The sequence below is a fragment of the Sceloporus occidentalis genome, unplaced genomic scaffold, assembly GCF_023333645.1.
Source record: "Sceloporus occidentalis isolate IW3139 unplaced genomic scaffold, rSceOcc1.0.p SCAF_1, whole genome shotgun sequence".
Classification (NCBI taxonomy): Eukaryota; Metazoa; Chordata; class Lepidosauria; order Squamata; family Phrynosomatidae; genus Sceloporus; species Sceloporus occidentalis.
In genome coordinates this window covers 156,263,260-156,273,935 of record NW_028316981.1, presented here as the reverse complement: position 1 = coordinate 156,273,935, position 10,676 = coordinate 156,263,260, and the positions used below count along the sequence as shown (strand labels likewise).

The 10,676-nt window shown below is 47.5% G+C and overlaps 1 pseudogene; it reads right to left on the bottom strand.

Moving 5' to 3' along the window:
• Window positions 1-3,917: 3,917 nt before the first annotated feature.
• LOC149322484 (protein regulator of cytokinesis 1-like) lies at window positions 3,918-10,145 on the bottom strand (annotated as a pseudogene).
• Between the last annotated feature and the right edge of the window lie 531 nt (window positions 10,146-10,676).

Sequence of the window (10,676 nt, the reverse complement as noted above, 5' to 3'; positions counted from 1 at the left end):
GAACTTCAGTCTCTGGAGAAGAGTATACAAGGCCATGTTCTAGAAGAGTTTATTCCTGATGTTTCACCAGCATCTGTGGCTGGCATCTTCAGAGAATGTTCACATGGAAGACAGTGGAGTATATATATTGTTGGTTGCGAAGAAGCGATGTACATGTTAATCTGTGTATTGTTCTGTTGTTGAATGACAAGGTCTCAGGGTGTCTATTTAATTAATGATCCATTGTCTGCTGAGAAAACCCCTGCAAAAGACAGCAGAGACCCTCTTACGGCTGCTGAAGTTTACTGCATACCATGCCACTGTAGATAAGTCTACATAGGGACCACCAAATGCAGGGTCCAAACACGAATCAAGGAACATAAGAGACATTGCAGACTGGTCAGGCAGAAAAATTAGTAGTAGCAGACCATGTTATAAACCAGCTTGGGCCTAAAATGCTGTTTGAAAACACTGAAAATCTGGACCATGCCAACAACTATCAGGTCAGAATGCACAGGGAAGCCATTGAAATCCACAAACACTAAGACAACTTCAACAGGAAAGAAGAAACTCTTAAAGTAAACAAAGTTTGGCTACCAGACCTGAAAAACACCAAAATCAAGACCCAGCAAATGCAAATGAAAACGACCCAGAGTGAGGAGGGTTTCATAGCCCCCAAAAAACCATAAAAACCAATGGATGCCAACCGTGAAAACCTTCAACTTCACAATGTGCTTTCATGTTTTGTCTGGATTTTGTCTCTTGGCATAGGATGTGGGAGTTTCACTGGCTCAGGAAAAGACTGGCAATCCTGTACACTAGCTAGTATTTTGCGGGTATCAGAATTGATACAGTTAATCAGCTCTGCAGATTGCCTATAGAGAAACTGCAGGGTATGAAGGAGAGTTTCTGCTTTTATCAGATTAAAGAAAACTATGCTCTAAGACAGTGATTCCCAAAGTGAGTGGTACACCCCCCAGGGGAGGTGGAACAATCCAGGGGGAAAGGGGGAAAGCAGAGAGCATGATGTTAAATGTACAAGAAAGACAAGGGGAACCAATAGACTTTAGGATCATGGTAAGGATGAGAGTTGCATGAAACTTCCTTTAGAGTCCCTTAAAACCACTATAAAACCTCATTTCATATTGTGGTGTCTCTTGCTCTTCACCAGTCCATGCAAACTTACTGTATTTCACTAGTGATGGCACCAATAGGGCATCATTTCTGTGGCTTGGAATGGCACCATTTTGGGACTGACTGACTTACTGGAGGAAGAAATTAGAGGACATGGCAGTGCGGAAGAAGCAGCAGCCAAAAGGAACTTTCACATTTGAAACCCTGCTTAAGTTATGTCAGCTTTGCTGGGACTTGCTCCTGCTTTTTTTCATCAGACAAGCTGAGAGAAGAGATAGCAGAAGAAGTAAAGTTTGTGTGTGGAGAAGACATGTCTCTGATGAAGGAGAAGGAGGAGTATCAGGGATCGATTCTTAGAAAGAATCTTTTGCCTTGGAGCAGTTCCTGTAATTCAAATATCTCCCTTTCCCTGCCCACACCAGTCTCCAGTCCAGAGCATGTGGCCTCTGTAAACCCACTATGCACTCACTGGTTGCACCCCTCTCCTCCCTACGAAAGAAGAATTGAGAGTCCTTCCTCACCAGGGAGAAGCTTCTCCCTTTACACCTGGTCACCTTGATGAGCAGTAACCAAGAAGCTCCTGGCCTTTGCCTCAAGGCTAGAATGGGTGAGAGGCTTCTCTGTCACTGCTCAACCAGCTGCTCAGTTACTGCTCTGAGGGTGACCAGGTGCAAAGGGAGCAATGACCAAACAGCAAATTGAACAACAACTGGGAAGCCTCTTGCTTGCGCTGGCCTTTACCAAAAGATTGTCATGGTTGAGAAGCTTCTGGGCCACTGCACAGCTGCTCCCAAGGTGACCAGGTGCAAAGGGAATAGCAATCATGATTGGTTGTTTTAAATTTGCGGTAGAACAGTAGACCTAATATCAACAAATTGGCATTGGGCGGCATTAAGGTTGTTGCCTAAGAGGAAAGGAGACAGTAGCCTGAAAAAGTTTGGGGACCACTGCTGTAAGAGTTTCAGGAGCTCATTGGGCACCTACATTTTATTTGGTCATAATGGCTCCTGGTAGGGCTTTCCTTAGGCATCTCTGTGATGCCATAGATGCAGTTAGCAAACCACATAACAGAATAAGGACCATGAAAGGGATCAAGACGAATCTTGTGGTATAGCTAAAATTTTGGCAAGAGAAGCTGAAACTTAGGGATTCATCTTCAGTTGCTGCAGATCAGTGGGCTTTGACGTTTATTTCAGGGAAAAGGTTGTGCCCATATCTGTCCTAGTGACTGCGTTGAGACTGGCCTTAAGGCTGACCTTACATTTTTGGAGTTTTTCCTGATCTTGGTTGCTGTTTGCATATGGAGTTAAATTCTCATGTTGTCTTTCCAGTAGTAAGCCAGCCAGAGAGCAACCCAACTTGGGGCTCAGATGTTTTCATCCAGGGGAAGCTGAGGAACAAGTCTGGGAGGGACCACCTGTCTCAGCTGCTCCCACACTAGCTTGCTTACCCCTTTTGCATCTCTCAGGGGTTGAACATTAAATAGGTTAATAGTTAAAATGATAGTTAACTAAATAGTTATATAAATAGTTATATAAATAATGATAGAATTTAACATATGACATCACATTTAAACTGGACATCTCTAGGGAGGCCATGGGAAGCTGCTAAAAAAGCCCAAGGCTCCCAAGAACATATTTTAAACCCCTCACATCTTTGGTAACAATAAGGGTGAAAAAGTAAGGTGTGATTGTGATGCAAAGCCAGATGAATAAAAATATTGCTAAGATAAATGAAAATACCCATGCTCCCCTCACTGTCCTTCTTCCAGCTCTGAATTCTCAGAACATTTCTAGTACTTGTGCTTCCTAGAGATCATTATGCTTTTGCTCATAATTTTTCTATTTTCCCCAACCTTTTCAAGTAACAAATGGATGCCTCTTTTCAACTAAATTAATCTCTCTGGACCTCTGGGTATGAAACATTTTCACATTTTGAGAATTTCAAATTCATCATCTTCAAGTTTCGTCAGCCAATGTGAGTAGGGATCATTTATCATCTTCCCACTGATGGTAAGTCAAAAAACAAAAGCCAGTCATGTTTTCCCCTAGTTTGCCACTTGTCACTTCCAATAAGTTCTTATTTTCCTACAGGAAAACATCACACCAACAGTATTTAGTACTCTACATACACAACATAGTTTGCATGATACAGCAGCTATCCTGCTGCAGGGCAAGATTCAGAACCAAAGCAATGCAAGTAATTGCCATGAGTGCCAACCTTGAGAAAAGGGAAAATATCTAGTTATGAGATCACTTGTCATGTTTTATCTCAATATGTTCTGCCTATTCAACTATTTACTCAAGTGATTGTGATAAAGCCATGTGTGCTACTATAACATCTTAGATGGGAGTAACAGGCCATGTATTAAAATCATGCATCAAATGAGCTAAATGCAATTAAAAGTAAGGTACTCAAACACGGAACAAAATAAATAGGGAACCAAAGACTCCCTTCACATGAAGCACCACTGGGTCAAGATCTAGTGTGACATCATTACTGATGAGACAGCATCATATTTCTTTATAAGTTTTACTTATGTTATAGCCACCATGGGGGTGGAGGTGTACATCAAACATCCCAGCTTGCATGCCCTTTCAGTCAAACTCAGTCCCAGATCTAATTTGGAAAAGTGGTATATAAATAAACATTATTATTATTATTATTATTATTATTATTATTATTATTATTATTTGTCTTGATGAGAGGCTTGCAGAAGGGGCTGCAGGATAAGCTTCAGTGGGGATCAGTTAAATGAGTTCAGGATCAAGACTTTGGTAGAAATTCCATACATTGTTTCAGGATCAGTCTTGGTCAGGAGTTGAAACATGGTTGCAGGATGATTCCCATGGAAGGTAACTTGTAAGTAGTTTCAAGATGCTCACCATGGTAGACAACAAGTAAGTGTGTGGAGAATGAGAAGCTGATAAGAGGATACCATGAATGAGAGTCCCAGGGAACAAGTCAACACACAAATCTAGATGTATGCTTTTGTAAGGCATCTTGGTTTGAATTGCCTGTTTGCCTGCAACAGCAGTGTTGGTTGCTAAATTACTGCAGTTGGCTGCTTTAAGTACAGTTTGGCGAGAGGCTACTATTTTGGATTGATGATCTTTTTTAAGTTGGTGATGTTGCAATTGATGGGACATAGTATCAAGAAACCTCTGTTTATTAATGAGGAAGCATGAGTCATTTTCCTTCTCCCATTTTTCAATATTCTTCTTCAGTTCCTCTCCCAACTTTAACAACTGCTTTTGAATCTTTGATCGTTCCCTTTCATCTTTGAGTAAGTTACCCCCTCTTTTCAGAAGTCTGCTGGGATCTGTTGATTTTTTTCTCCAGTTCAACAAATTGGTCTAAGGTAGCTTCCCATTTGTGAACACTGTCATACGGAAGTTTGTTTTTCTCATATATATTTTTCATTTTTACAAGTTCTTCATCATGCTGATTCAATAACTCTTCAGAATAACTGTCTCTGTAGAAGGGTTGAAATGCAGCTCTTTGTTCATCACCAAAACAGCATTTTTCCAGTAACTATCAAGCACTTGTCTTACTTTCAAAGTAATTTCTTTAAGGTTTTTTTCTTCTTCAGCTCTTCCAGCTCCTCTTCCCACATATTTACAGCTTCAGAAATAGAGCATTTGCTTGTTGTTCTAATCTTGTCAGCTCCTCACACTTTTCTTCTGGCCACTGAAGTTTGTCCCAGAGAAGCTGTACCTTTTTCATTAGAACCTCCTTGGAAGCAGTCAAAGACTCCTTTTTCACCTGCAACTTGGTTTTCAAAAGCTTCTCAATATGTTCTTTTAATTCTTTTAGCTCCAAACTACTTGAAATACTCCCAGTAGGTATGTAATAGAGGATTGCACCAAGCTCTGAGCACAGAGCTTGGTCTTCATTCTGCAGCTGCTGCAGCATTGTTGGCCTTTCTATGGCGCGTTACTTACGTGCACAAAGTACGTGCTCCACGCGTATTAGGGTTAGGAAGGGGCATCACTTCCTGACGCCCGTAACCCTAATATGCGCAGAGCGCGTAGAAAATGGCGGCACCCTATACACATGGGCGCCGCCATGACTACGTCACGACCGTAAAGACCAAACGGGGCGGTGTGGAAGTGACATAGTGGGGCTGCTCGAGGGCGCCCGGGGCGCCCTTTCCACGGCCCCGGAAGGAGCTCCATTTCGGAGCTCCTTCCACGATTTGTGTCGCTGGCACAGCCTCTACACGACTGCGCCAGCAACGCAAATGAGAAAGAGCCCCTTTCTCTGTGTCCCCGCCGCTGTCAGGTGTCCTTGGGGCATGAAGCCCCAAAGACACCCCTTTCCAGGCCGCGGGGAAGTGGCCTTTTGCTGCTTCCCCACGGCCTGGAAAGCGGCAGATCGGGGCCTCAGAGGCTGCCGCTGTGGCAGCCAAGGCCTCGATCCGGCGGGGAAAGGGCCAGTTACAGGCCGCCCCGAACGGGCGGTCTGTAACTTGCCATGTTTTTCTTTAAGAGCACTATTTAAAGCCAGGTGAAGCTTTTTTTCTAACTGAAGAATGGTTAAACCAGGATCAACCTTGTAAGGGTCCAGCTTTAGGTCATCTCTGAACATATTTAATTGGTGCTTATGTCTTTCCTTTTTAAAAAAATGTAATTTTTATTAAGTTTAAAAAACATACCAATCAAATTTGTTCATACCATCAACAATACAATACAATACAATACAATACAATACAATACAATACAACATAATACAATACAATATAAAACAGTACATTACATCACAATAAAAATAACACTTCGCATCATTCATAACTTCCTAACTGCAAGATTAGAATTTAGATTTACATTAATTACTAACTTGATTATCTATTTCATATAGTTATTGTAGTTCTAAGAAAAAGAAAAAAATATACCAATCCTTTCCTATATTATACAAAATTATAATTACTGTCTTGTAATTTCTCTTAATTGTAACAACTCAGGAATCTGTTTTAATTAAACAAATCCCTTTTTAGGAGGTTTCCTAATCTAGATGTCTTTACTAGTCTAACCAGAGCTCTAAATTCGATCATATTTCTTTCTCTAGACAAATAAGTTGTTTCCAAATAAACCCACTAATCTAACTACATTCCTAGTGTACTAATTTTTCCCAATTTCTTTGATAGGTAATCTATAATATCTTTCCAGTCTTCCTTGTAGGTCAGGGGTCGGCAACCTCCGGCCCGCGGGCTGGATGTGGCCCGCGGAGGCCTAGCGGCTGGCCCCTGCCTCCCGTTGCCGCCGCTGCCGCCGCCGCAGCGGCCGGCCGTCGCGGCGTTTTCCCGCTCTGGGCGCCGCCATTTTGGACGGCAAAATGGTGGCGAGGTCGCGCGAGACTTCGCGGCCATTTTAGGTGAAAATATGGCGGTGCCCAGAGCGGCCTCTGGGGCTATGGGCGCCGCCATTTTTTCACCCAAAGTGGCGGCGAAATCTCGCGCGACCTTGGGGGAGGTCGTGTGAGACTTTTCCGCCATTTTGCCGCCCAAAATGGCGGCGCCCAGAGCGGCGAAAAGCCGCAATGGGTGGCCGCGGCGGCAGCGGCAGCAAGCCTTTGAGAGGCCCGCTACCGTCTCTGGGGCCCTCCAGGAGGGCTCCGAGGGCGGCAGTGGACCTCTGGGGGGCCCGCTGCCATCCCTGGGGCCCTCCAGGAGGGCTCCGAGGGTGGCAGGGGGCCTCTGGGGGGCCCTTTGCCATCCCTGGGGCCCTCCAGGAGGGCTCTGAGGGCGGCAGGGGGCCTGCTGCCGTCCCTGGGGCCCTCCAGGAGGGCTCCGAGGGGGACAGGGGGCCTCTGGGGGATGCTTTGCCGTCCCTGGGGCCCTCCAGGAGGGCTCCGAGGGCGGCAGGGGGCCTCTGGGGGACCCTTTGCCGTCCTTGGGGCCCTCCAGGAGGGCTCCGAGGGTGGCAGGGGCCTCTGGGGGACCCTTTGCCGTCCCTGGGGCCATCCAGGAGGGCTCCGAGGGCGGCAGGGGGTCTCTGGGGGACCCTTTGCAGTCCCTGGGGCCCTCCAGGAGGGCTCCGAGGGTGGCAGGGGGTCTCTGGGGGACCCTTTGCAGTCCCTGGGGCCCTCCAGGAGGGCTCCGAGGGTGGCAGGGGGCCTCTGGGGGGCCCGCTGCCGTCCCTGGGGCCCTCCAGGAGGGCTCCGAGGGGGGCAGGGGGCCTCTGGGGGATGCTTTGCCGTCCCTGGGGCCCTCCAGGAGGGCTCCGAGGGCGGCAGGGGGCCTCTGGGGGACCCTTTGCCATCCTTGGGGCCCTCCAGGAGGGCTCCGAGGGTGGCAGGGGGCCTGCTGCCGTCCCTGGGGCCCTCCAGGATTAGGACCCTCTTGCATTGTCCTGCCATGATCGCCATCCTGTAGACCTGCACAGTTCCACAGGGGCATTTATGGGCACTTGCAGCTGAGGCCAGTTGGGCTGAGGTGGCTCCAAGCCAATGGAGATCCTCAGAGGAGCACTTTGAATGTGTCCCGCAATAGATGCTCTCCGGGCTTCCAACTGTTACAATCAAATGGGCCATTAGGGAAGCCTGAATTTGTGGGGAATTGATACATTGTCAGAGAAGCAGTTGGAGCTGATGTATCTTTCTGTACCAGGAAAACTGGCACCAGGTGACCCCTCGCTGCCCGTGTATGTATGTGTTTGTGTGTGTGTGTGTGTGTGTGTGTGTGTGTGTGTGTCCCTTAGGTACATTACTAAGACTGCCCACAGAACAGAGCATGAATGATAAGCATAAACAGACTGTGGATAATGGGATACATTTATTCAGGTGCTTATGCTTTCACACTACATTCTACCCTGGGATCACAGAAGGAGGAGGGGGCCATGCTTCAGATTTTCCCTGTGAGAAAGAAATCTGCTAGGGCTTCCCTCACAGCCTTCCCTTCTTGGCACTCTCATCACCCCAGATGGGTGCTCCCAGAGTGGGCAGCATGAAACAGCACCTGTACTGCTGCCCCTCATCCAGGACCTTGCCCTTGGTCCCCCAGATGTCATGTATGATGACACATGAGGTAATGATGGGCACCACGTTCTCATCTGCCAGAAGGAGTGGGGCAGTGAGACAGCGCCATCTTGACTTCAATTGCCCAAATGATCTCTCCATGGCCCCCCTCACATGATTCAGCTTCTTGTTAAATAGCTTCTGTTTGGGAGTAGTGGGGGTCTTGTAGGGCTTCATGAGCCACTTCCGAATCGGATAGGCAGTGTCAGCGAGCAGGAGGGTGCCAATCTGCTGGCCTCTGATGGTGATAGTAGGGTTCCCTTCCACAAAAATGCCAACCTCCATGGTCTCGAAGATGATAGAATTCCTTACCACCCTGGCATTATGAGTGGACCCTGACCATCTGTCTGAGCTCCCCTTCCACAAAGCATCCTCTGTGGTCGCATGTCCTTTGCAGGAGGACGGAATAGGAACCCTTTCAGTTCACAAACATGCTCCTCTGTCCCAAGGGTGGTATGATCAGCCAGTGCCACCCATCCACAATGCCCACCATTTGTGGTAAGTCGAGCTCACCGAAGACATCCATGATCTGTGGGTGAGAAGAAGTGGGAGAAGCAGGGGAATGAATGACAACTTTCTTGCAACTACACAACTGCACTGCAGACCACTCCAGGTTGTTTCCTATTGTAAAAACATCAGAGGATGCACAGTGAGGATGGCGTTTCTGCGCAGTTGCACAGTCCTGCAGAAGATAAAAGAGAAGGCTGTGTGGTTCTTCCTTACCTGACATGTGCCTGCCAGGTATAAGGTCCGTGATGGCAAGAGCTTCTCCATGGCCAGGGCAAACTCCACCAAGATTTTCCCCACGGTGGCAGCACCAACCCTGAACAGCTCTCCTGTCACCTTGTAGCTGGCTTTGTTTGTCAGTACCCAGATACCCATGGCCACTCTCTTCTCCACCGGGATGGCTCTCCTCATCACTGTGTCAGACTTCTGCAGTTCTGGATGCAGGATGTCCACTAGCTTGTGAAAGATGGCATGAGGCATTCAATAGAATAGCCTCCATCGCTTGTCAGACCACATCCGTCTGACAAACTTGTCCCACCAGTAAGTGCTTCTAGGGAGCTTCCAGTAGCAGTGTATCAGCCTCATCTCGGACATAGCAATGGCACCACTGCAGCACCCTGCTGGACCACTAAGGCACCCACTGTAGCAGCCGTCTCTTCTGTGTCATCACTACTGTCATCCATGGTTGCAGCTGTTGTTGAAGTGCTCAGTGGGACCCTCCTTGCAGCATCATTGGCGGTGGCAGCAGTGGCTGTTCATTGCAGGGTGACTAGGAGCGCAGGCCAAAGAAGGAGGAGGCATCCATGCTGTCAGCAGCACTTGCACTGCGCACGTGTACAGGGATGCCAACATCAGCTGATCACTTGGCAGGCAGTCCTCCTTTGTTCTTATGCACAGCAGGAAAAAAAAATTAAACGGGCCGGCGACTGTGCACATGCACAGTCTGCAGCTGGCAAAGGGGGAAAAAATGAGACAGCGACTATGCACATGCACAGTCTGCAGCTGGCAAAGGGGAAAAAAATGAGATAGCGACTATGCACATGCACAGTCTGCAGCTGGGAAAAGGAAAAAAAAGCTGCATTCACTGCCACCTGTGCAGTGGCTCCCTCTCTTTTTAGGGCATCCTGCGAGGCGGTGGTATAGTTGGTGAGGGTAAGATACAGCCCCACATGAGCTGTCTTCACTCCCCCCAGTATAGTTGCCCTTTCCGGCTTTACCACACCCCCAGGACCAGTGGTCTGGAACTCCACATTCATGAAAAGGCAGCTTCATGACGTCTTTCCCTGACCGTTTATACCATGCCATAGACATTTTCAATTTTTCTTTCCTATTATTTTCCTCTTCAACCATTTTATTCAAGAAAGCCTCAATGTGGGACTTTGCTGTCTGCATGCACTCTATTTGCAGTTCTCTGCTGATACCCACCAATCTTGCAGCTTTCCCAAAGCCTGAGTCACACTATTCATTAGCGCGGAAGCCAAAACCTCACTTTCCCTCCGGGACTCCGCCATCTCCTTTGCCCAGAAGGAGAAGAAAAAAAAGGGAACAACTAGAGTGCCACTGCCACTGCCCTTGCTGTTGTCTTTGTTGCTGCTGCTGCTGCTGCTGACACTGTCAAAAGTCAAACTATGAGAGTCCGCCTCCACGGACACCACCATTGTGATGTAAGCAATGCGTGGCATCCGCATGTCACCAAGCATTGCTTACGTAATGAATGTGCTATTGGGGCACTCGTTATGTCCCACCTGTGGCAGAAAAAGAACCTGCTTTTCCCAGGTTCTTTTTCCACTGGAGGGAAGCCATGCAGTTTGGTGGCTGCAGCTTCCCTCTGGAGGAAAGTAGGCCGCTGGCAGGCTGCCCTTTTCGGGTGGTCTGTCCCAGGCCTTAGAAACTGTAAAGATGCAAAAAGATTTTAGTATTAGCTATTCTCATGTCTCTCTTTGCCTTGACAATTTGTCTAGTTATCCTGTTAGTAAAGGGACTCATCTCTCATCAACCTCCAAGCCCTTCTCAGTTTAAGGCTGTCTTCTATTTATTTAGCA